Source organism: Betta splendens, chromosome 2 (assembly GCF_900634795.4).
Source record: "Betta splendens chromosome 2, fBetSpl5.4, whole genome shotgun sequence".
In the NCBI taxonomy this organism is placed as follows: Eukaryota; Metazoa; Chordata; class Actinopteri; order Anabantiformes; family Osphronemidae; genus Betta; species Betta splendens.
The window spans coordinates 2,449,700-2,475,523 of record NC_040882.2 but is presented as its reverse complement, the minus strand read 5'-3'; the positions used below and the strand labels follow the sequence as shown (position 1 = coordinate 2,475,523).

At 49.0% G+C, this 25,824-nt stretch overlaps 1 protein-coding gene across 3 annotated transcripts in view; it reads right to left on the bottom strand.

Moving 5' to 3' along the window:
- Positions 1-25,824, bottom strand: part of zeb2b (zinc finger E-box binding homeobox 2b) — a 72,658-nt gene that overhangs the window by 38,032 nt on the left and 8,802 nt on the right. Inside the window, exon 1 of one of the 3 annotated variants that reach the window (XM_055506472.1) lies at positions 14,120-14,259. The exons of the other annotated variants lie outside the window; for them this stretch is intronic. The gene's annotated coding sequence lies outside the window, so the exon portion shown is untranslated. Of the gene's footprint in view, positions 1-14,119; positions 14,260-25,824 lie in introns of those variants that run through there. 3 annotated transcript variants of the gene reach the window in all.

Sequence of the window (25,824 nt, the reverse complement as noted above, 5' to 3'; positions counted from 1 at the left end):
CCAAAGGCTCGGCGCGCTCGCACGGGTGCAGGTCCCTTCCTACGCGAGCTGGAGCCGAGACCAAGGCGCCCGGGGGGCGGCGCGGCCCCTCCCAGAGCGCTGCCCGTGGGCTGGAGGAGCTGCACCCGCGCTGAGGCGGGAGGGCAACCGGGCTCAAAGCAGTTGGACACCGCGCCAACCTACAGCTGCTGAAGACGGAAGGTATTTAAAGTAGGCAAAATTCTGCTCTTAATACCGCGCTTCCATCTTTGGCGCGAAGCGGTCCCTGCTGTTGGATGTTTTTAGCTGGAGATCACTTGGCAGCCTGACAGTGTGGGTGGTGCTGTGTGAACTTCATTCTGCAAATGAAAGGTGGGTGAAGTTTGGGAATTTATGATGGTTTACTTATCGAAACCAGACGTCCAGATAAGTCTGAAACTTCTGCAACAAACTTTTTCAGGACCCCGTGGAAAATTGGGTTATCGAGTGAATCGTTACATCAAACTCACTGCAGCTTGATTTTAGAGCGGACTGTGGAAATCGAATCAGGTCCCACGACGGGCTGCTGTACGTTACGCAATATTTATCTCATTTGACAAAGGGCTTTTGTGGTGCAGATGGTTTGTAACACCACTTGTACCATTGTCACCCAAGAGTCTACATGTTTTTATTCCGACCAAATATTACCACAGCTGATTTCACTTAGTCGACTCATATTCCGCCAGCGAGACAGGTCTCTATTTCAACATTTCCATTATTGTTCTCTATCATTTCTTATTTGGCTTCACCACCCAACATGAATTCTCGTCTCAAACCCCAAAAGCCATTTGAGCGTGTTCCTCTGTGACATCATTCACGAGGTTCTGTGGATCCCAACATGAGATGAATGGTTAAAATGAAAATATGACTCAACGCTCCCTCCCTCCTTTAAGCGCTCCCTCGCTCTTGGTCTGACACACTGTTCTGGCAACGCACGGCAAAGCGACATAAAGCTCCTAATGCGCTCCAACTGTGGCTCGCCCTAAAGCCCCGCTGCACCCTGCTAGAGGAGCGCTTGTTTTCTCCCACGCAACTCCAAGGCGACTTAATCTCAATTACCCCCAGAGGTGAGCACCGCTCCCCCTGCCCTCACCTGAGTGGGAAACAGTGAGCTGAGCGCTATTCTTTGCTCCTCGACCAAGAGAACGAAGAGGGAGGAGAGTATTGCAGTTGAGATCAGCAAAAATGGTCCCTTCCTACCTCCTAATCTGTATTAAAGCGACTTAAAGGAAGGGCTTTCGTATTTTCCTCCCTTTTTTCCCCATGGGCTTTGCTATGGATGAGCTACACCAGCAATGACAAAATCTCTGGGACACTGGTATGTTGCAGCCCAGGCCCAACTGGATGGATAATGGGAAAAAACACATATCATGAGGTCACTGTTAATGTAATCACTTTTAGGCAGGTCCAACTCGTCCCATTAGCGGAAACCGCACTCATTACAGCCTCTGCACCTCCTGCCACCACCCACCGAAGACAGATAAAAGTCGAGCATGATGCCTAATTGCAGCCTCTCTCTGCTTTTACCTTACCCCCCCCCCCCCACCAACACTCAGAAGAGAGCGGAGACGTGTAGGAACAAGGACAGCCGCGTGTTTTTTTTGTGTATTTTAAATAAACATGACCCTTGTGGTTTCTCCCAAGGCGAGACATGGAAAAAAAAGGAGATGCCTGGATGAGAGCGAAAGGGAAGGACTCTCGACAACAGCGATACCTCAGCCCGAACACAAAGAGGCTGGAGGAGGTCGAAGGGGGCTCTCTGTGAGGCAGGAGTGCCATTCACTGCCTCTTAGACCTGTACCCGCTCTGTGCGCTTTAAATAGCATGACGTTGGTCTCACGGTACTCGCTAAAAGAGAAATTAAGGACATAAAGCCTTGTGCTTCATCATATCCAAAAATATTCCCCTTCATCTGTGCTGTTTGAACTACAGTAGAGAGACGGAGCTGCACTCTGTGTCTGGAGATAAAGTATGTGAGACAAAATAACAATCAGAGTTCAACAGGTAAAAGTTCAAGCTGCATGAGACCAAAACGTTCTCTCTCTCTGATTAGTTTAACGTCCTAATCTTGATTTCAGGATAATTTGTTGCATCTCTTACATTAAGCAACTAGGTCATTGAGTCTATAAAGTCATTTTTCAAGTTGCTAAACTGTTCGGTTTGGGGTATTTTGTGATAAGCGGCTATAAAACATGCATTTGTTACATCCGATCTACAACACTAATGCACAGGCAGAGGTGGGAGGAGACGGAGGAGCAGGGGTCTCACTCACTGAAATCTTCCAATAAGGGACCATCACACAGATCATAAATATACTCAAGCTTATGAATATTTGAGCTTGGCTACTCCCCTTGCCTAATGTGCTGTACAGGTCCTAATTAAGCCGGTATCTAATAGATGCCACCGCGTAATGATGCGCTGGTGTCTTGGGGTGGGGATGAGGATGGGAGGCTGGGGCGGAGGTGGCCGGGGTCAGAACTTCGTAGTAATGCCACGACTGCTACTGCAATTAAAACTACTTAGCTGCTACAGCAACTGAACCTGAGCCAGCGGACGGTTAGAGTGGGGCAGAACCCTATTGATTTGATGTGTTTCACTGCAGCAGTCGAACATCTTCTGTTTCAGGACAGCGTTCCACCGCACCTATCTCTAAAATTTCCCACTAAATGTTGTGGCAGTGAACGCAACTCGGAATATTCTGCTGATGAGGGCCGTTCGCCACACACAACTCGCTTTGCCAAGCATTACATGCGACCCAGGTCCCCGTCTCAACCCGGGTCACGTAAAGAGGACATTTCTCACTCTTGACCTAATGTTGCACCAGTAAATGATTCTATTAAAAGGGTGATAAAAGGTTAGGAGACAATATAGGTTTCCATTTTTAAGCCGACATGTATGGCTGCCAGCGTATGTGCTGAAAGCTTGGAACAATCAAAATAAAGAGAGGAAACCTGGCCTGGTTTTCACACGCGTTCTTGAGACGAAATGGATGCATAAAAGTTAAATCTTTACAGCGCTCGGGGGAGCAATCCAATCTGGACCAAGCTAATTCTTCTGAGCTTCCCCTAATTTAAAGACTCGACTCGTAACCTCATTAAGACCCGAGACTGACTTCTCACCTCGAGTTCAAAACGTGAAGCCATTGTCTGGTGAACTCCCGCTGCCACAGCCTCTGCGTCCGAGGCGCGCGGAGCGAAGCGGGGCCCTAAAAAACTTCATGACTCAATTATTCTGCCATTTGATTCATGTGCTAACCAGATGATCAATGCAGATTAATTATGTAATAGGCGTCTTGGCAACGGGCCACTTGCAGGGAGTGTAAAAAAAGAACGATGGAAAATAAGCTATAGACTCTTGGCTTGGAGACAGAAGCCGCGGAGGCTGTGGACTTGCTCAGGTACTCGGGACTTATTCAATTACTGAGCCACAGAGCTGCACTGGAAGCATAATTTCTGGGTTTTAGCCTCCTCCATTTACACAAACACTCCCCCACTCCACTGCCCTGGCCTGCTTCTGACAAGCTCTTATTACTGAGCAAACACGCCTGCCAAGTAGCCATGAAGCAGAGCCTAATGAGCACATTATTGTATTTACCTTAGATAAGGTGAGCTGCACGAGGCGATAAGAGCCAGATAAAGCCGTGTTTGAACAGCGGATGTATACAGGGTCTTTTGGTATTTGTTGGTTGTATCAAAACACGGCAGCTGCTTGAAGAAGGGAAAGTGATACCAGAGGATCAGACCAGTGGAAGCGATAGAAGTCTGGACAAATCAGACCAAGGGTCAGAGATGCTGCAAGTAGGCTGAAAAAAGGGGGGGGGGGGGGGGGGGGTTGCGTGAGGTGGCCTGATGACATGGGGTAAAAGGTCGTCAGCTGGCCTGTTGTAACCATCCCCGGAGATCTCGCATTAAAAGCCCTGCTCTATTGCAAAGCAGGCCTCTCAGATTTATCACCTATTGACCATAGTTCATGGCGAGCTCATGAATTTAAGCTCCAGCTTGTGCAGATGGCTCAGTTAGCTCTGTAGCCCCAACAGGATACGAGCAGAGAAGAAGAACAAAGCCCCAAACTGTCTCCCTCTCTCTCGCTCGCTCGCTCGCTCTCGTGTGAAAAGGTACCCACCGCTGTCAATCCTGCACATTTCCAGAGCCCTGATTCAGAGTTTTTTGTCCTCCGGTGGCACCTATAGTGTGCCAGATGTGTGTCCCCCCCAAAAAAGCTCCCATCCTCCTGCATGTGACCTGAGACACGCCCGGGGCAGAATTCTGGGTAATTTCTCGCTCACATCCTACACCGTCGATTGCGGCGCCTTTTTGAGGTAAGAGAAAGTGACAGCGCCGACTCTCCAGGGCAGAGCTTCCCAGTCGAGTGGATCAGCAGACTGAAAATCACTTATGAATAGTCATTAGGCCTTCATTACAAAGCCCCTCACTACCCACTTCTTCCTGCGCAACCAAATGTCTCTTGTCATCTTCACAAGGTGTATCATTTAATTGCCAATTGATTTTTCTCTCCTCCCTCTATATGACAGCGTGTCACAGCAGAATGCAGTCTTGACCAGCCCAAGGCGGCCTCTGAATATTCTTCACCAACAGACAGGATGCTCCGGCCCGACGAGCGCTTAGGCTCCTCACATCGTAATTAAACAGCGCATGCGAAGACGAAGAGGAGGAGGAGGAGGAGGATAAAAAAGGTGATTCTTTGTGTGAGCCAGCGTCCGTTCCCCTGTAACGTTCAGGGTCACACTCGCCGTCAGAGCATGTGACACACCTATTCTGTCTCAAAGTCAATGTAGGACGATCGCGCCTGATCGCAAAAAAGAGTGAACTTGTGAAACGGGAAAGAAGGGAATAAACAAGCGCTGGCAACATTTCAATGACAGCTCGACACACGTCCACTCGCATCTCCTCTGCATACGTTGTCAGCCTGACTCTCTCCCCTCAGGTTTGAGCCCGGAAACTATGGAGCGTTCGGTGTCAGAGTAAGGACACGGCCGTGTCACTTCCTCACATTTGGATTTCTGTGCTGCGTTTCACAGCTGCTCTCTCTCTCTCTCTCTCTCTCTCTCTCTCTCTCTCTCGGATCGCCCGTGCGTTGGAACGGCATCCCAATCACCGGGGTTATCTGTCAGGTGCACTTCGCCTTGGGTCTGACTCCCGGGAGGAGCACGTATTGTGTCAGCCAGGGCGAAAGGAATAAAAAAAAAAAAAAAAAAAAAAAAAGCATTACACGTCGCTCGCATTTACAGAGCAATTTCATCCCGCCTGCATGCATGGAGGATTGAGCCGGGAGCCTTGTCTAGCCTTCAAATGTGGCAAATCAGCACAGTCGCCCCCTTTGACACGAAATGCGGCGCGATTATCAAGTTGGTGCAGCCTTAATAAGCTGAATAATGAGGGAATTTCAGAAATGCCCAAGCGCCATTATACCCCAACAATAAGAGCTAGTAGTGAGTAAACCAGTGCGGGGCAGAAGGTAGGCGTTGGGGATATAATGAGGCTACTGTGTAAGTAATGTAGTCTCTATTGTATACCCATGTAAATGCCCATTTCTTCACATGCGCGGCGACAGAGGCATTAAGCCAGTCAGAGCTTTCTGGAAGAATGGAACACAGCGATGCTCTCTCCTCTACGGCGGCGGTGACAGCCAGTGACGGCGGCTGGCAGCCGCCCGGCTTCTTGAAGGCAAACATTACAGCGAAAGATGAGCTGCAGGTGTGCCAGACTTGTAAACACGCGCTAATTACACATTTTTCCAGCGGATGACAATGAGGTCACCGAAATAATTGCTGTTTTTTTTGGTTTTTTTGGGTTTTTTTTTTCGCTTTTTGACTCGGCGCTGTAATCTAAGTGAGAACAACAGGCTCACGAACCGTCAGGAGTGATTTTTGAATCTGCAGATTCGGTGGCCTTCGCATTCCTCGCCGCTGCCGCCTGTGATGTCTCGGTTCCCTGTAAATTCTGTCGAGGCTGCAGATAATCTCCACTGTGTGTTTCCAGCTACTGATTATTTTACCTTTTAAAGACTTCTCCGATCTAATCAAGCGGATAAGGACTGACCTTTGGAACACAAAAGCATCTCTTTAAATGCACTAACGGGTTAAGGGAGCAAACAATTTCTGCATAATCGCGATTGCAATTAATTATATTGGCAGTTCATTCAATATGGTTTGTCGTCGTTGTTTGAAATATGACCGGCCTGGATGGTAAATTATGTCAGGTACATTGCAAATCATGCCCGGGGCCGGCGGAGCCGCTTCAGCTGGGAGACCGTGGGGGAGGTCAGTTTGAGGGAAACAATCTCTCTCCTGTGTTGTGAGACAGACGGGCAAAACCCGGCGAATAGGCACATACATCAAAGCAACTGCCAAACAATTGTCTGTTTTTTATTAATAAGCTGCGAACATTGCTGCTGGACAAGGCCAGGAGAAGTGCCTGTCTTGCACTTTTTTTCTGCAACGCAACACAGGTGCAGAATTTAACAGCCCCGCTCTCGGTGAGGTGTATTTTCACGTGGCTTTTAAAGGCTTGTAAAGCGTCCCGATGTGTCGGGCTGCGATCTGCGCAGACGGGAGACGGGAGACGGGCCCCCGTGCGTCTCAGGCTGAGGTCACAGGGAAACCAGGTGGACGGCGATGGCGAGCCAAGTCCCCGCTGTCGCTCCCTTAATGCAGCTAAAGACATGAATGCGCATCCACAGCCAGGCTGCTGCGAACGATAAAACACGGGGATTCTTCCAGGACGCGATCGGATGAAGATCAGGAAGCCTTCGTTACTGAATACCTGGGTAGGCATTCTATTGACAACCGACCCCTCCTACTGAGAAGCATCCATCACCAGCCTCGGTGCAAACGGATCCGTTTCATCTGTGCTTCCTGAAACCCACAAACCACCAGGACAACTTTAGCAGGACGCAAACACTGCGACCTCCTCCTCCGGGGCTCCGTCCGCTGCACTTTGTTTAAGTATCTCTTTCCATTCGTTTGAGGCTAATCTTTTGCTGCACTTTTTTTTTTTTTTTTACAAGCTGTTAATATTGATTACGGGCGTGGACAAGACAGGGCCGGCTCAATCTCAATAACGGCATTCCATTATATGGCAGACGACAGCCGTGCAGAGTGTGCATCTTCCGTGCAGCCACACATTTAGGGTATTATCAAATTGATAGTGACTCAAATTGATTTGGATAATGAAGGTCGCTGCACCTTGAAATATAATGGCCACTTATTGTAATTACCATCACAATTACCAAGGTCACAGAATCAAAAACAAAGGGGCTGACACTGTGACCACAGCAATGGAGCCTGAGCAGCCTTCATTACTCAGTCTGATCAGAGTGGAGATGCTGTTTAATATTGTAGTGGAAAAAGGTCAAGTTGTATTCACAGCCATTCATTGTCTGACGTGTTCTCAAAGAGGCAAAAGATGCCGACAGTAAGTGACTTGACGGATGTAGAAACACTGTCAGCGGAGCCCAAGCGCTGGGTTGATTTTGGCGAAAAGGTGCCGAAAAAGGCCGCGTGACACGACTCCTGTGTGCTTTTTGCCCTTCACCCACTTGCCCGTCAGCGCGTCAGGAGAAAGCGGCGACGACATCCCAACACGCGCGAGCTGTCACGCTCGACACCTCCACCGCGGCGCTCGCGGGCGCCGAGCGCTTCGAGGGACGTTCCAGCAGACGCACGCGAAGGAATCGCAACTAAACAAACCTCTATCTTTGTGCTCAGACGCAAACAAACCTGCTTGATAGTAATAATATGGTAGGAAGCGGCGGGGATGGCTGCCGACTATCTCTGGGAATCAAACAATGCCGCGGCGCGTTTCCTTTCACACAGTTGAGCCTGCAATAAACCCTTGGCCTTTGTTTCGACTGCACTGAGCAGAAGGATGACCTCAGTGCAGAAACAATAAAGGGCCTGTAATGGTCTCTCCAGAGGCCTGCTGCCTCAACTTTGTTCCTTCTGAATGTGTGAGAAGAAGGGCAGGAAGACAGAATAAAGGCTGGGTTATAAACTTTTCCTGCTCTTTAAACAACTGTGCAAATTGATGGCAATAAGGGTTCCACCTACGAAGGAAAGACTATTATTTACGAGTCAAATAACAGTGAAGACATGTGCTCATGAAAGCGATGGCGAGAGGTTCGGTTTTACCTGAAGACTATGGCCGAAAAGTCATTAAGCGTCACTTCTCCGCAACGTGGGAAACCCCACCCGTCTGGCGCACTAGCAGCGCTTAAAACAAACACGCGGGATCATTTGCTCAGAGACAAACTGGTGAGAGAACCGAAAGTAAAAAGGGCAAAAAACAAACAAAGGAGATTATGGGAGAGTTGGAATGGAAGTGGCAGAGTGTGTGTGTGTGTGTGTGTGTGTGTGTGTGTGTGTGTGTGTGTGTGTGTGTGTGTGTGTGTGTGTGTTAAAGGCAGTGGTAATAGTGGTGGAGGGTACAAAGGGGGCGTATGCATGGCAAACTGCTAAGAGGATCAAATATCCAAGCACAACAAAAGCTGTGTCACAGGCGCGTTCGAGTCACAAGTCTCCCTCTTGATAACCTCCACCCCCACCCCCGTCCCCCCACTACGTCGTACCTCTAACCTCCTGTTACCACGACAGCGCTCCGATACAAAGACAGCCCCTGATATGACAAAGAACAAAACAGCAGACAGATGTAGGTATTGTCATGCAGAGTGTTCCCTCCCTCCCCCCGCTCCGTCCTCCCCCCTTTTCCCAGACAGGAGGAAAAACAACCTGCCCCTGCTCTTCAGCCTCAAACACCTCTAAAAAAGAGCAAGCGCGTCGCGGCCGCTGCTGAGGCTGGAAGGGCCGCGATGCTGGGAGGAGGTTGGCTCCACGGTCACGTCCCTGCGGGCCGGGCAGGGTGGACTGAGGGACTTAAATATCTCCACAGCTTGTTTTAGGAAACTGCCAAGGTCGTAGTTCGCGTTGATATTTTGGTCCATGTAATCTGGAGCGGCCCAAAAAAATCTGGAAGTTCTTTTGTTGTTGTGGGTTGTTTTATTCTGGTCCCGATGGAAAAGTCACAGCATCAGCTTCTCCACTGAACGCTGCGCTAAAGAGGAGCTAGCAGCTTCCAACAGCCAACTGCTTCTGGTGCCGGGTCGTCTGCACAGGACCGACCCGTAGCCGAGGTGGGCCGACGGGTCCGAGTCCCATGGTCACACCTGGGAGACTGATTCAGACCAGATGGGTCCCGACACGTTGCAGTGTTGTATTGTGCACTTTATGGCAGTGAGGGGAAGATCTACGACTTCCTCATGGGGGGAACCTTAAATTTATTACCAGAGTTGGACGAGCAGTGATGTTCCTATTGCTGTTCGTAAGCAGGCTGGGCGCGTATATACAAGAACAAACGACTGGACACTATGGGAGCTGAAGTGTGCGGAGAGGTAGCTTAAATTAGCCAGGGGTTTAATCTAATTGGTGAAAGTCAGCTGCTCCAACCTTCACAATGCTAAATCCCCCTCTGCTCTCCAGTCTAGACTGAATTCCTCCCGCACTAACGTCCCGGGCCGACAACGGCAGCAGCCTCTGTGATGGTGGTGGGACAAATGCAGAGCAGCAGGCCAATCTGACATGAGGGCCGTCTCCCGGGCTTTAATGCGGCATGGCAGCGCAGGCCTCTTTTAAAGGGAATCAATTAAGGTTTAAAAAGGTGATTCCTGGACGCAGTGTCAGGCTTTATTCCTGGGAGAGGGGGGGGGGGGGGGGTGGCGGTGGTGGAGGGGAATTGAAGAGGAGAGGTAGGAGCGGGAGGGGGCGTCCCAGGGGGGTTAAATAAAAACCACGCGCATAATCACACACTTCACTGGTGCTATTGTCACAGGCAAACTGCATTACTGTGAATCTGTGGTGACATCTTTCCTGATTTCAGCGTTTCCACTCGAAACCTGTTGTTTCCCTCTGTCCTCGCACCGCTTCCTTTCCTTCCTCACCTCCGTGCGCTTCTGAACTTGCGCCGCCGCAGCTTTGAGCAGAAAGTGGCTCGAGGAGCAGACGAAATCCAAAGCAGCTGAACCCATTTGGCACAGTGTCTGCCGGTGCTAAAACCTCTCTTTTCTCCTCCGCTGTGAACTACATGAACTGCCATTCACCCTGTCACCCTCCATTTAAAACCGCCGGCCGCGTTCCAGTTGCCCTCAGGTCCTGACGGTGCCGCGTTCATTAAAACTCACATCTGATAGCACTCTATCACTCCCCACCAAAACTCCCAAACCTGTGGGTGCGGATGGGAATCGGCCTCAGTCCCACTCTGCACCGTTTAGCAATGAGCTTGTTGGATTTCACTCGGTTACACCATGTATCAAAGGGAAAGAGTCTTTATCAACACAAAGGTGCCGCTACACCTTAGCATCGACTTTAATCTCTGCCCCGCGGCAAAAGACAAACTATTCTTCCCTCAGCGAGGCACCTTGCATAAGATGTCGACATCAGCTTACAACATGATCTTTTAAGAGCGCTCGGCTTCCAGACGAGGTGTGTGCACTGCGAGATGAGCGGCGATGGAATAAATGCCATTGTGATCTATGAAGGATCCTCCTCACCTCCCGATCCCGAGCCGCCAGCGTTCAGCTACACACAAACAGATCCAGGGACTGAGGCTTAATGCATAACTCTTATTTATGTCATTCAATTTAGCCTCGGCCGCTTGGCAATTCATTTTCATGATCAATTACAAAACCTTAAGGCATCTGTAATGCATTTGGCTCGACAGGGCCCGTTCACAGGCGCTCACTCAAACACACTGCTGGAAAATATTCAACCCCGACGCCTTTGAGAATAAGTCGAACTGGCTAATTTCCCTCCTTTTCAGCGCGTATTTGTTTGGATTTCTCCCCCGGGAGCCAACGGTTACCTACACCTTTGATGCTAATAGCTGCAGTAGCGCGAGGTGCATCTGCAGCTGACTGTGCTCGCGTTAAAGCGATGGGAAACGCGCTGAGCGAAGGCTCTGCTATTATAAAACAGATCCCAGTTAAAGTGTCAAAATAAGCTTTAATTAGCAGATAACCAGCATTAGCATGTATAAGGGGAAACGACCGGCTGAGGACAGTAGGACGTGTGAAAACGGCTCGGCCAATGGATAAACCCGCTAATCATTAACAAAGATATGTGGCGTCACATTTAATGGCTTTTCAAAATCTTGACCTTTCACCCCTTGACCTCGCTTCGACCTTTTTTGTTGGATCCAGCACTCAAGCTGTAATATAAGCTGGCTGCTGACATATTACTGCACGCAGTAAATATCAGGTATCAACCAGCCAGTGCCCCCCCACTGGTTTCAGGTTGAAATTTGTTTAAAACATATTAATTAATGCTACTGAGCTTCTAATACGAGTGGAGCATCGGTCGTCTTAGAGGTGTTTGGTTCCAGAGGATCCGGAGGAAACATTTGCAATTTAAGGCCGATAAACGCCAGGAGTTAAATTCACTGAAGCTCAGAGAACAGTGCAGCAGAGAAGCTTAAGTTGCTGATATGAAAGGGCAAAAGCCACAGCAGATCCACGGCAGATGTCCAAAAACAAACAAAACATTTGAAAAGCACAAGTTTGTCCTGCATAATGCTGCTGTTTCTCTCCTCCTTCAAACAGGTTCGATTTTATGAATCACCGCCTGCTCCTCGAGGGAACGCATTGTGCATTCCTGGAGCCGAGGCCTCGACTCTCTCCGCTCATATACAGGGAAAATTCATTTCAATATTTATCTGCATGAATATTTTTCCTTCTTCCTTTTCCACTTTTTTTATTTATTCGTGGGGAAATAACAAACCGGGTTTGGGGGATGCGCGCCGGGCTGCGGCGTGGAGGTGGGACGCTTGAAGGAGATCATCAGAAAAGGAAATTGTGCACAGCGGGAAGAAAAATCATTGTGTTACCCCAGGTGAAAAATATTGTTGCTTTTCTTAAAAGTGCATGCAAGGCGAGCTACATTATTAGAATGTTTAAATATTAATTCTTCTGCTGGGTAGTAAAGATGATGGAGTCACCGAGTCAACTACTTTGTTTTTCCTCCCCTGCTCATGGGGCCACAGCCGCATTATTCTCCTTCCCCGTTCCTGCACAACAACACGCGTTTGTCTTAGGGTCACTCTTTAGACTCCGGTTACGGTTTAACATTTGAATTTTTGATGTTTAAACAAAACACGGCCCTGCATGTGATATTACAGGAAGCATCCAGAGGGTGTCGAATGTCATCTGAGCGGCTTTGATCTGAGGATCGATGCTCCTCGTCTTTGTCTTGACTGAAGGTGAGGTCACTGCTGACAGTTGAAGGTGTAACAACACACACTTGATGTAAGTCTCCTTGTGAAAACAACAGCTTTGCATGAATAAGGAGCTTTCTGTGAAGGTGACTGTCTTTAAAAGTGGACACCAAGAGGTTTTCACTCGGAAACACTAGGAGTAAATTGCAGAAAGTAATTATCACCTGAGCCGTACAGTGTGAGATTCTGCAAAATGTTAATGCGTCGTCGGTAAATGGTTGAGGGCGGCCGATACGCAGCAATTTACAGCAAAAGGCGAAGCAGATCTTGAAGCGAACCTCCTCGTGCCGGCGGGTGTTACCGGAGAGAATGGAGGGGGGGGGTGTTTGCCCAGCAAAGCCAGGTGCGATTTACAAGGATCTTCACTGGCACTCAGGTAAAGTGGGGAAAAGCTGCGCTCCCTTGTTATGTCAGAAAGAGATTTCAAAGCTGCCGGCTTAAAGGTGGATATTAGGCTGCTCAGATCTGAAACACTTTGGGATCCTTCAGACTGAAATAGATAAAGATACAAAGAGCCAAGGGCACAGAAGGGAGGGAGGGAGGGAGGGGGGAGTTAGAGGGGCTCCATTCACACTGCAGCTGAAAATGTGATTGTTGAACTCCTGTTTTCTCCTTTGATTCCACTCGTGGCTACTTTTTGAACCCAGCTAAATCTTTTAATGCCACTTATTAATGAGATAATCAGGAGCAGACCCGTCTAATAGGACACAAATGGAAATGCATAAAAAAAGGGAACTTCAGTCTAGTGTTTTTTTTTTTTTTTCAGTAATAAAGTTGTTGCGCTTCGGGTTTTGTGCGAGCGTTGCAGTGACACGGTCCAAAGCAAAGGGCGGGACTGAGACAAAGGAGGCGGCAGATAGAGACCTGAAGGCCCCCAGTGCATGAAAGTGAGAGTGCTGTCACTCTTGGCTGCTCCTGCCAGCCCTGCCCCCCCACCCCCCACACCACCACCACCACCGCCGCCACCTGAGAGCGATTGCAATGCATGTTCTAGTCACTCATGCACGAGAAGCAATACACAAGTTGGGTGTAGAGCCACTTTAAAAGCTCATCAGGCGCATACTCTGCTTGTAGGAAATACCTTATTCATGACTGAGCCGGCTGAGGTCTAGGTAATTACTTGAATCAAGGTGGCCTCGGAAATGTTTAAATCTACAAGGACCGGGAGAATGCATGAATAATGCAAAATAATTTGCATCTACATTTTTTAAGTGTGCTTTATTCAACAAAACTAAAACGCGGGCTTCGATTAAACTTTGATGAGTGAAAGCCGAGCGCACGCGCACGCTCGTCCGCGGCACGGAAAAGCTCCTCGTTTGTAGAAATTATTTAGAAAGGCGATAAAGGGGACAGAGGAGGCCGAGCAGAGGCGAGGGGAGCCAGAGGTGGTGCCAATAAATAATAATTAAGAGAGAGAGGTATTACACGGGCCGGGTGTCTGGAGGACGGTGTGAACAGAATCCACCGCCGCGCTGTCAAACAGGTTGCAGCCGCGCTTTTGCATTTACGCCACCGCGAAGCGTCTTGTTTGGAGAGTTTTTTTTTCATTTTTTTACCCCCTTATACATGCGTTTTTACAGCTCCACTCATATTCGGCTCGTTGAATATTTATGAGAACGTGTTGTTCACAAAGCAACATTTCCCTCTTCGTTACGGCTTAAGAATTCATCGGTGCTTGGGCTGTAGACGGCAGGTTGTGTGCGTGTGTGTGTGTGTGTGTGTGTGTGTGTGTTATAGAGATGATGGCTTATCAGATGACTGGCGCGTGGAGGGAGGGGCTACAAACACATGCACGTGTAAAGAGGTGGAGTTTGAACTCTTACCTGTTTGGGAGTGAAGAGGAGCAGGTGATGGACCGGAAAAGAAAAAGAAGAAAAGAAATTATTAATATTGGTGCAAACCTCAACTGACAAGCATCACATTTTCTTGCCCTCTTCTAGAAGATTTGAAGAATCATGCATTTTCTTGTCAATAAAACCTCGAACCGACTGACGAAGAAGAGCGTCTTTGTTAAACAGAGCGTATATCACTCCCCCCCCCCCCCCCTCCTCCTGCCCTGGACTGGGAGGTGATAGAAATTAGGGGGGGGGGGGGGGTGAGGAGAAGAAGCAAAGGGAGGAGGAGGTGCACACTGGGTCGGAGGCTGCAAACAAAGGCCCCTCCTGAGGCCGGCCCCCCGCCTGCAGGATCACCTAGTCCCAGGCTCCGCTGCTCCACTTTTCCCACGCTAACCTCCGGCCTCATTTGCATCCGCCGCTGCCCCTCGCAGCGATTATTTTCAGGTGAGCTGCTCTGTATAGCGCGTCGGGCTCAAGTGTGCGCGTGAACGTCCGCGTATACGTGTGTATTTATGATTGTGATTTTACGTCTGCGAGTGTGTAACGGTGTGTGTGCACCCCCCCCCAACCCCGGGCTCACTCTTAATTACGAGCGACTGGCACCAGACACAATCGGCCTCTTGATTCGTCGGTTCACCCCCCCCCCCAACCGCCCCCCCACCGCCCAGCAGCCCGCGCTGACCCGAATCATCTCCCAGCAGCTGGAGGAGGACAACGTCGCCTGCACACGATGACAAGCGTAGACAGTGATAACCGAGACAGACTCGCGCTGTCTCCCTCCCTCAGCAACGCGGCGCTGACACCGCTTGAACTGTTGATACTATTATACAGGAGCCTCTATGGGCTCCAACAGTTCTCTGTGTGCAAGCGTATGATGTCAGGTCAGCGCAGAGACAACACGGTCCTGTTCATTCATTAGCCGCGCGCGCTAACCGCTAACACCCGCCGCAGCTCGCTAGCACAACAGCTACGCTACACATTCAATTCACTCAGTAAACCCTCTTTTTACTACCAGACAGGAGATGCTAAAACATTGTGGGTAATAAGTAATCAACATATATTGCACTATGGAGCAGATAACATTCTAATTAAAGGCCGCTATTGACCTTGAACATGGCATTCGGGCAAAAGGATCCGTCTCCATCTGCGGCCGACTGACTCAACCCGAGCCACATCTGCCACAAAGGCCTTGAGGTGTGTTTGAAAGCTCTGCAACGAGGCGAGTAAGTGGCCCATTATTTTGTGGAACTGCAGTAAATTCATGTAGAAATGTTCACATCTTTAGCATTCCCTCTCACCCCAGCTGAGTTATTGCTCTGTTCCTCCCACTGAGCGACACACACTGTACAGTCAGCCCACTGATCTCTGCCACAGCGGTTCTCCACGCAGAAAGCAAAGGGACAAAAACAATTTCTGTCCTGCACACATAGCTGCGCCTTATTATTTCATATCATGAGCTCCGGACTAACTCTTTCAGCTGTGGCGAGGGGAAAGGTAGCGACAAGGCAGCGCTGGAAAGCAAACACACACATCCCTAATATAATTGTCAGCGTCTGTCCCTCCCCGTCTCAGAGTGAAGCCCCAGCGTTCACACAGAAGGGTAATTATTGTGTATCCGAAAGGGAGGATGCAACTATCTCTGGCTCTGATTAGAAGGGACAGGAGATGAGTGTCGCCTCCCTTCTGCAGGCCCGGTTTACAGGGAGGCGCACCTTTCGCTGTCCAAACAATGTCCGCCGGCCGCTATCAATAGCTGCAGTGGGAGGCGACGGCCGCCGAGGCGCCGGAACCGACGCGCGGACTGAGAAATGGATATAAATTGGGTGAAAAGTGCATTACGAGGCGGCGGTAACTCTACAAATCCCAGTGTGCAGGTGGAGCGCGGCGCGGCGCGTCGCGGTCGCAGCACATGTTTGACAGCGTCCCTTCGCGCTCGGAGCAGGTTCCTATCATGAATCAATGTGTCGGCCGCTACAAAATGCCGCTCACATGAGGTCCAAAGGAGGGTTCTGTCAGAATCGGCGTCGACGGATTCTTCAGTGCTTCACTCCCTTCACCTCGTTCCTCCTCCCCAGAGGTTAACATCTGCACCTCCTCCTCACAACATCTCAGCCTCGTCTCCCAGCTCACCTCTCCTGTTTTCAGCCTCCCTTTCCTGACACTTCTCCATTGATTGGGGCCTAATTTCTTGATGAAATTCAACATCTTTGTGCCATTAAGAAGGTATCACAGTAGAGAAAGAGCTCACACACACATTAAAATGAGCGAGGGACGTCGAACCTAATGCGCCGACGGCCTTTGAAGTCCAAGAGGAAGGAAGTTAGCTGCCACAAGAGATGTCATAGCTAATTGTCCATTGCCGACGCATGTGTGATCATACAGCAAAGTGAACGCGGCTAATGACAAAACAGGGAGCGGGCGCGAAAGAGTGAGGGAGCAAATGCAGAGACCTCATTTAGTAAATAAATGAGCTAAAAAGGAGGAAAAAGCAGCCGAAAGTAAAAGGAGGAGGAAGGAAGGTCTTCCCTGCTTACACACACACACACACACACACACACACACACACGGATGTGTTAACGCATCGTGGAAGATGATCGTCTCGACTCAATTTCTGAAAATTACCCCCCCCCCCTCTAAGAGAGAGGGAAAGAAAAAAAACTTATCAGCAGTTACTCCTCCTTCATTTTATTTCATTTATGAATTACAAGGAAAGATGCCATTATATATTATTAATTCTCTGCTGTTGCTTTGGCTCTGGCTGCTGCAGCGGTGAGCTGCGGATGTCGGCGGCGGTGTAATTACGTTCTAGCCGGGCAGCCATCCGTTTCCTTTCAAAAATTTACAGGATTCTTAATCACGTTGCTCATTTGGGTGCACGGTGGCGGGGACGGCGAAACACAAACAGGGGCACGTCTGTTTGCACGGGAACACCTGCTTAGCATTGATAGCAGATGTCAGTCAGTGAACTGAACAAAAAAAGTGCAGGGAGGGGAGGGGGTGGAATTAAAAATGCAAGCATCACCAACTTCTTATTATTTACTTACTCCAAAAATGAACTAGTGGAATGGGAGAGGGAAAATCCTGGCAGGCGCCGAAGAAGCCGGGCCTTGTAATTGTGCTTCCTCCTTTTCCCCCTCTGTTCCGTCCAATTCCTTCTGTCTTTTCATAAACGCGACTACAGAGTGAGCATCAAGAGGGATTTTTTCTAACTTTCCTTCCCGTTCCTTTGCCTCCCCACACGTTTCTCCCTCATTCCCCTTGACGTATCCAGCGCTGGGGTCTTATATTTCTATCCGTTTGCATCAGTCTTTGCTGCATTATTCATTTGCATTATAGCACTGGATGGTAATTAAATCTTGCCTGCGATGCCGTTGTATTTAAATGGAACGTGAATATTTTAGTGAGGGAAATGCAGAATGCTTAATCTGCCCCCTCCTCCCTGTTTTTGCCTTTTAAAAGCCCGACTATTGGCCGAGCTTTGAAAGCGTTTATTGCTCGTTCTAAATGGCTCCTTCTTAAGAATAATAGTGTTGAGTCAACAGCTGCATTGACAAACATATTTCAGCTGATGCATTCGCTTCGACAGGGATATTTGATACTTCTGACACCCACACACACACACACACACAAACATCCACGGCTTCCTCGGCTACAAATTCATACTTACAAAGACGTTTACGGAGGAAACGTAGAAAATGGCCACTGAGGACCTTTGACTCGCGAATGGAGAGACATAGGAAGATAAAGCTCGATAAACATAGGAGAGGAGACGAGGAATTAGGGAGGAAGAGACAGAAAGATAACACATGGAGGCAAAATGGCAGTGAGTCATGGTGGGAGACCTTTGTCACACATGCAGCTGGGGACAGAGTGAGAAAAAGCAGAGCAAAGACAACAAGGAACAGACCAGGACGACGATCTGCACGTTTAAACCCGAGCGTCTCGATAACAATGACGCAAACGTAGGACGCCACAAATCTGCTTGAGTTTAGGCTTTACTGCCTATGACTCACTGTGATGCACGCGGTGGACCTTTGTTATTCTTTTGCAAAGCAAATGTGAGAACATATGCCTTTTTTTTGAGATTTAAAAATGAAAAATAATCAAGAATTTAGTGGACGAACAGCAGCAGGAGAGATGTGCAGATTAGAGGAGAAACAATAAAACACGCAGATGAACAGCGACAGACTTTTAGCATACATCACCGGCACAGAGAGGGAAAAAAAGGGGGACAATGGGGGGAATCAGAGAGAACGTGATGGAAAGAAATGAGACAGGATGGGAGTGATAGAGAGACCCTGCGAAGGAGGTGACAGAACGGAGAGAGCGAGGGGTTGGGAGGCAGAAGGATGAGCTGTGCCTTTAATGCCCATCTGGCCCCGAGATGTAATAAAATTGACATATTGATTCTTTTGAATTTACGAATGCCTGTTTCATAAACTCCATTTCCAAAGCCGAGGCCTCTTTAGAGCCCTGTCATTTTTCCCCCAAATGGATCAATTATGTGCCCACGTAATCCTGTTACCTGAGAAACCCACGCATACTTCTCCCATTTGCGGCGCTTCACCGGGGCGCACAGACTCACATTATGTGCACATAAACAAACTCAAGGCTTTTTTTCTTGTTCTTTGTGTGTGAGCGCCTGTGTGTGTGTGTGTGTGTGTCCCTCCTCTCTTCCTAATATTAGCGATTGTTTTCTTCCCCCCGGTGTCTTACGAGCGTCTCCCGGAGGGCTTTAAGGAGGCTTTGCCTCTGTTTCTCTCTGCCTTGTTTTTGAAGTTGTAGAAAATCATTTTACCTCCATAAACCGCAATCATAGCACCAGTACATCAACACAAACATCACGTGAAATCCTGCTTAAAAGCCCTAAAAACATAAATAGCAGCGGAATAAAAGAACAAGGCACTGGATCCACTTTGACCTTTTAGTTAAAGGGTAGAAAAACACACCTACTGTATGAACTACGCCATAAGTAACTAACAGAGGGCGACACACACGCGTTCCCCAATGGCCTAAAGTAAATGCTGGAGAATGAGCAAGGCACTGAGGAAAACTAAAAGTTGCGGGTTCTCTTCCCAAGACTGTCATAGGATAAAAGAGCATACTATTTTGTTACACGCAATGAAGAAATCTATTTGCTGATTTTCTCAATGAATGGATTCAGTTCCATGAAGTTAAGGTGTGTGATGCTGCATAAATATAACAAAGTAAACTATTAAAATCCCACTTGAGGACACAGAGAAGGACAGGTCTGCCTGTAGTTTCTCCATCACCAGCCACGGTTCAGCTCAGCTCCTCCAAATGTTTAGAAAGGCGCTGATGTCAAAGTAGAACCCACTCAGAATATGCCCTTGTGTCACTGCTGAGTTTCTGACCCGTGCTGGCAGGCGATGGGATGCCTCGCATTCATAAACTGGGTGGAAACAGAGGAGTCAGTATGGCCAGCGTCTGGGCGCTAATGGCATAATAGACGGCTCCAAGTGGTCACGGGTCGGACCGGTGCAGTGTAAACGCTGGAGCGCTGCAGCGCGCTGTCAGGTGGAACCGAAATGGAGCAGGAGCGACAGCGGCCACGGAGCACGGCGGCCGCGCCAGATATCTGTTTTACTGTCTTACGCCGTTGTAAAACTAAAAGAGACACAAAGAGGGAGGGAGGGAGGGGAAAATGTAGTCCTCGATCTTATTTTCCACACTCCGGCGAGCTACAAGCGGCTCAGTTACACTACACTTGCAGCGAACAATCAGCCTGGCGAAGGTTCACAAAACCACCAAATACCTTGTCACTTACTGGCTGACCTGTGCAGCCGACTGACTCCGAGGGGGGAGAGAGAGAGAGGAAGACGCCATCACATAAAATAATCATGAAGCAGCTCTGCTGAGGGCGCGCGAAAGAATTCAAATGAATTCCTTTGTATCCGTATCCTTGTTTGCTGCAGTAAACAAGTGGCTCTGGCACATTTGGACTCCGAAACCAACTCGACATTGGAGTTTTCGGACATTCGGGGATGAATGGGGTTTTGTGCGCAGAGGAAGCGGGCGGCTCTCTACCAGCGAGTGGTTTTAAACTTTTGGTGCGTGCAACCTGTGAAGAATGGGGCCGCGCAATAAGCTGTTTCAGCGTCAGAATGCGTGATTGCTCCCATCGTAGCTGTAGAAAGTTGGAGCAGCTTTGAGGCTGAGTGCGAAAGGAGATTGTTAAACAGTGGAGGAGGAAGAGGGGGGCTTAGCGGGCTGACAGGCAGCCCGGTTCTGCTCACTAGACTTAATCTAAAAGAAAAAAGCCCCAGTTATGATGAAAGGTCGACAGAGTATGTCTCAGCAAATTGGCTTTACTCCTTTCTACACCCAGCGCTGGCTGAGGTTTCCAATCCACTGCTGTGGAAGTTTGAGAGTCTAATGACCTGTGGCCCGCTGGCCCGACCCGCTCGCGTCACTCACTCCGGGCCGAACCGCGGGCCGCCGTCGTCAGGGTCACCAGCTCACGGGTGAGTCAGTGACACTAGCAAACCTTGACAGATGAACAAAAGGGAACGGGCGGATTGGGGGGATTCAGTGGGAGAGGGGTGAGACCCAGTGTGTGCAGGACGTGATGGAACAGCTCGAAGATGGACACCGGCAAAGTCCAGAAGAGGAGAAGTTCTATATTAGTGTGTGTGTGTGTGTGAGCGATGCCCTCACGTGTCATTAATCAGTCTCTGGCGTTTAGTTCAGCACACAAACTAACGGAAATGGAACCAAATATTCAATATTTTGCAAACAGCCTCACCTGCATGCTGGGAAAGCGGGGATGTGCCGGGGACGGGGGGCTCGGCTGCGAGGGGGGGGGGGTCTGCGTTGCAATCTCTCGTGTTGCACAGCCTCCTCGGTGCTCCCCTTTTATAAATTACCTCATCAGTGACTGAAATTAACACCGATTCTTGCAGGCAATTTCTCAATTTCCAATGCTAATTAGCTTTTTCTCTTTACTTTTAAATTCTGTAGCACCTGTTTAGGGGGAAGACATCTTAGGCAGTGCAGGCGCATTTAATCACAATTTTAATTAACCATCCCCGTAGATGTGAAAGAGAAGCAATTATAATGCAGATGAATGATGATTTTTCCACATTAAATTGTTTTGTTTCTTCGTTATGTTGATTGCATAAATACTCGCGCCGTTCAATTTTTATCTACTGTAATTTTGTAATTGTTTTCAAAAAAAAAAGAGGAAAAGCAGCGGCAGAAAGGGGTTGGATACAAAGTGTTTGACGGAGTTAACCTCTTCACTGCCAGCGCCGAGGGGATTCGGCAGGAAGCCTCTCATTTCTTCTCTTTCCCCCCAAAACAGCTGAGGTCAGCGTCCCGGCGCGTCAGTCAGCCTGTGGTTTTAGGGCTGCCAGTCGAGAATTACACTCTTCTGATCTCCTTTGACCTTAACAAACCATTTAACCAGATGAAAGTCACGTCCCATCTTTCCACAACCTCCTCTTTAACAACTGGACGTATAGCTGCAAATGAAAGCACAGATGGGTGCTACTGGAACCGACTCATAATCTTTACGCGCCCATGAAAATATCACTGGGTTCGACGACAATGCTTTTCACTGTGTTTATTGGCCCTGCTCTCTAAAACTTGGCTTTTATGTCAATATCAGATGCACTGTTGTAGTAAAAACAACAACACACACGCGGCCTTGGCTTGTTTGCTGGAAGCGACGCCTCCTTCCCACAGCTGCTAATGGACGGGGGTCCGGCTCAGAGGCCCAACTTCCACTCGAAGCCTGTTAAAGGTTGTGATCGTCGCAAAGTGGACAAAAAAAGTCCCAGAATCCTCTGGGGCCTCTGGCGTCTGCCCTCAGCCACCCCCAACACTCATTCTAATCCCACTGAGCAGTGCTTTCAGTTTGCCCAGAGACCATGCAGGGGAACTCCAACGGACCAGACACACACACACACACACACACACACACACACACACACACACACACACACACACACACACACACACACACACACACACACACACACACACACAACACACACACACACACTTGTTTTGTCCGTCCAATATGAATATCCTAAATAAATAATAACAATAAAACAAAACTCACCCTGCTAAGCTATCAACTTGTATTTATGTCTTATTTCCCTTTCTGACGCACAGAGAAAACAACCACGAGTCACAAACTACAGCCCTGCCTCTGCAAAGCGGCTGTTTTTATGGATCCACCCTAAATCATCCTGAGGTGGGCTTAAAACGAAGACGCTTCTCTTTGAATATTAGTGGTGATTGGTCGAAAGTAAACAGAGCATTAAATCCTGCAAAACTGTGGCAAGGCCAGTACAGGCACGGGACAATGGCTTGGCCCGGCATCTCCCAGCCTTTGTTCTCGGCTTAACAAAACTCTGCCGTCACACCGCTTCACCTCAATGCTGCCCTGTCGAAACGGCCATCAGCCCATGAGAGCACATGCAAAGCTGAGGGGTGGGAGGGGAAGAGGAATAAAACCAGGGGAAAAGGGAGAAAGCGAGCGCCAGGGACAGAGGGGAGGTGGACGGAAGGAAGAGGACGGGAGGAAGAGAAAGCGACAGGAAGCGTAATAGCAAAGAGAATAAAGGGACACAATGTGTAGAATAGACTTAAATGTCCTCCGAGGACATTAAAGAGGCAAAATATGAGCTTGTGGACAGTCAGAAGGGAGAAGAAATGAATAAAAACACAATAATACTCACCTCTCCCACTCAACCTTAATAAGAATATATAGCAGCTGCGAGCAGGGGGAGGGGGGTGGTTGGGGGTGGAGCTCGGTGACGTGGCGGCGTGGCGGCGACAGAACTGGAGCAGCGAGATTCACTAAAAGTTTCATCACAACGTCCTTATCTCCTCGTCTCCGAGGGCCACGGCGAGGTTCAGGAGGAAGAAAGAGGAAGAAACGGCACATCTGCGTCTGCTGTGACCTGCCTGTCTACCAATTAGCATGTGTGTGGCGCATCTGTGCATCTGGCCTGTCGCATACATACAATATATATATATATATATATATATATATATATATATATATATATAGATATATATATATATATATATATATATATATATATATATATATATATATATATATATATATATATATATATATATATATATATATATATATATATATATATTGTGCCATTGTTTGCATGTGTCAGCCATCTTTAAATTAAATAGCACATAAACACTCAATTGCAACTCAGCACCCTCCACCGGCCAGTGCCCTCCTTAAAAAATACCAAAGCCTCACGAAATAATGTCGCCCATTCCAAAATAACACCAGTCTCGCTTTCCAAATGGACTTTTTCCCAGCTGGTGATTTATATTCACGGCAATTCTGGAGCAAAGTTCCCGTTGGCAGGTCATAATCTGGAATCCCTCGTATATTTTCTCCCAGCGTTCGGAGGCAGAGGCTTGTACATCACGGCCCCTCGCTAATGCTGCGTGGATTTTTTTTTCTCCAAAGCCCACACTGTGAGGAAAACTGCTCGTCAGCCTCGTAGTGATTATGAGGAGGAGCCTCAAAGAAAATGTGGGAATTCTTTGGCACTTTATGATTTTGCACCTGAATTGCAAACACGGTCAAGAAGCCCACAGATGTTGGCAGGCAGGAAAACACACCGATCTGTTAGTTCTGTTCCCAATGATGTGAACGGGTCTACCTGGAAAAAAGGCAACAGTCAATTAGCTTGGGTTGGAAAGAGATTTAACTCCACTTAACCCTAAAACTTGACCCTGACGTCGCCGCGTTGAACGCCGTTCAGGCGTCTAGTGCTCCAATTTGCTTGCTTTTGGTCGCCTTCTCCCTCCCTCTTCTTCTCCTCCACTGTCAGGTTCTGGCCTGCCAATTTCCACTTGAAGCTTGACTGGGCCTGATTTGATGCAAACTACCTCGGGGTGAGGTGGGGAGCCGGTGAGGGAGGGAGGGAGGGAGGGAGGTAGGGAGGCGGGTGGAGGGGGGGGCTGAAACTGATGAACAGTTATGTCAAGTCGATTTTGCACCATTGGGAAAAGGTAACCTCTCCGTCGGGGAGGAGACGGCGGGGGAGGAGGAGATAAAGGTAACAAAAGAAAAAGACAAGGTTAGTGGAGTGGAGGGGGGTGGGGGGGGTAGTGGGGTCTGGCCTAGTGGCAGAGGGGGCGTGTAATCGCACCAGGGTGCACCCACCCTCCACCGCTTCATCTCACCTCCCTCTGCTTACCACCCCGTGCAAAACGCTAACTGTCAGTGTGAGTACTAATTGCAGATGTGCCAGTCTGCCATCATAATAAAATCAGAGGCTGGGCGGACATTAACCATGGCTGGCTCATTTGTGAGACTGCTGAAAAGGTAGCATAAATGAATATTTCATTACCTTAATTACTAAGGAATACTCCTTTCCGCTAGTAGTGGAATGAGTGTTGCTGTAACTAATTATGAAAAGTAATAACATTAGGGATACTGTGATTGCCAGTTTAGGAGGCGGCGTCTGCTTGCTGTGGAGATATAAGCCGTGTTGGAAAAACATATGATGAGCGGCGGAAGGAAGGAAGGAAGGAAGGAAGCGAGGGCTCCATCAAACCCACACATCTGCGCAAAAAGAAAAAAGTGGGGTTTGTGGGGATGAATGGAGCCCTGATTATCCACCCAGGGATGCTTGTGCGTGTTTAAAATTGCCAAGTGGAGGTTTTTAACAGGTATGATGAAGCTAAAAGGTTGTGAAGCTCACTTGTAAATGACGGCTCTCGGGCGCCGCCGGCAGCGCTGCCTCCGCTGAATGCCAACGCGGCGCGTGGCGGCACCTGAACCGCTCCGTGCAACTTGACAAATCCGTTAGCGCGCGGCCCTGAAGTACCTGCGAAGCCCCGAAACGCCCGGGCCGCAGCAAGGCGCCGCCGGCGCCGCATTTGCATCACTTCATCATCCCTCAGAGCCTTTGATGTCGGACGCATGGCGTGATACCTTTGTCCGTGATTCACCTCTGCACCCGTGGGCACGTCCCGCGCACAGCTGTAATGTATGACCACTGATAAGGTCGCGAGGAGGGGGTGTGAGAAAGAGAGACGCGGTACAAGGCCTGCTTTGATGGCCATGCTAATTCCAATACCCCTAAGTAGTAAGAATAACAAAGTGGTGGGGAATTTATCTGAGGAATGCCGGAGCAAGACGGCCGGGCGATAAGGAAGCAGCTTCCCCTGGGTGGGGGAGAAGTAATTAGATGACTGGCTGCTGGGATGGATGGATGGAGGTGGAGGTGGAGGTGGAGGTGGGGGGGTGGACTACAAGGCACCAAAAGCCCAACTTCTGCTCTGACTTCTGCAAAACTAGCGCCTTTGAAGCTGTAGTCTTGTATCATGTAACCACAGACGTTATGGTGACAGAGTCCGTGACTCAGCTTCACCACCATTGATAAAGTAAACGCCAACTTTATTCACCAGCCGCTCCTTTTCAACCCCTTGCCTTTGTAAAGAAACGGAAACTGCCCCTCGATTCTCACCAAACGACGACCACAACCGCAGAAGGAGCTGTTCCGTCGACCTCCAGCCTCCCCTGTTTCGTTTAGCGCCATGTGTTCAGGACGCTCCTCCTGAAGCGCTGACCTCCAGCCCGACCACCTCCTCCCGGACGCCGCTCAGGCTCGTGTCAGAAAGGCTGAGGACAGGCCTGTCGGTGTGATTATCCCCCCGCTACCTGAGGAAGC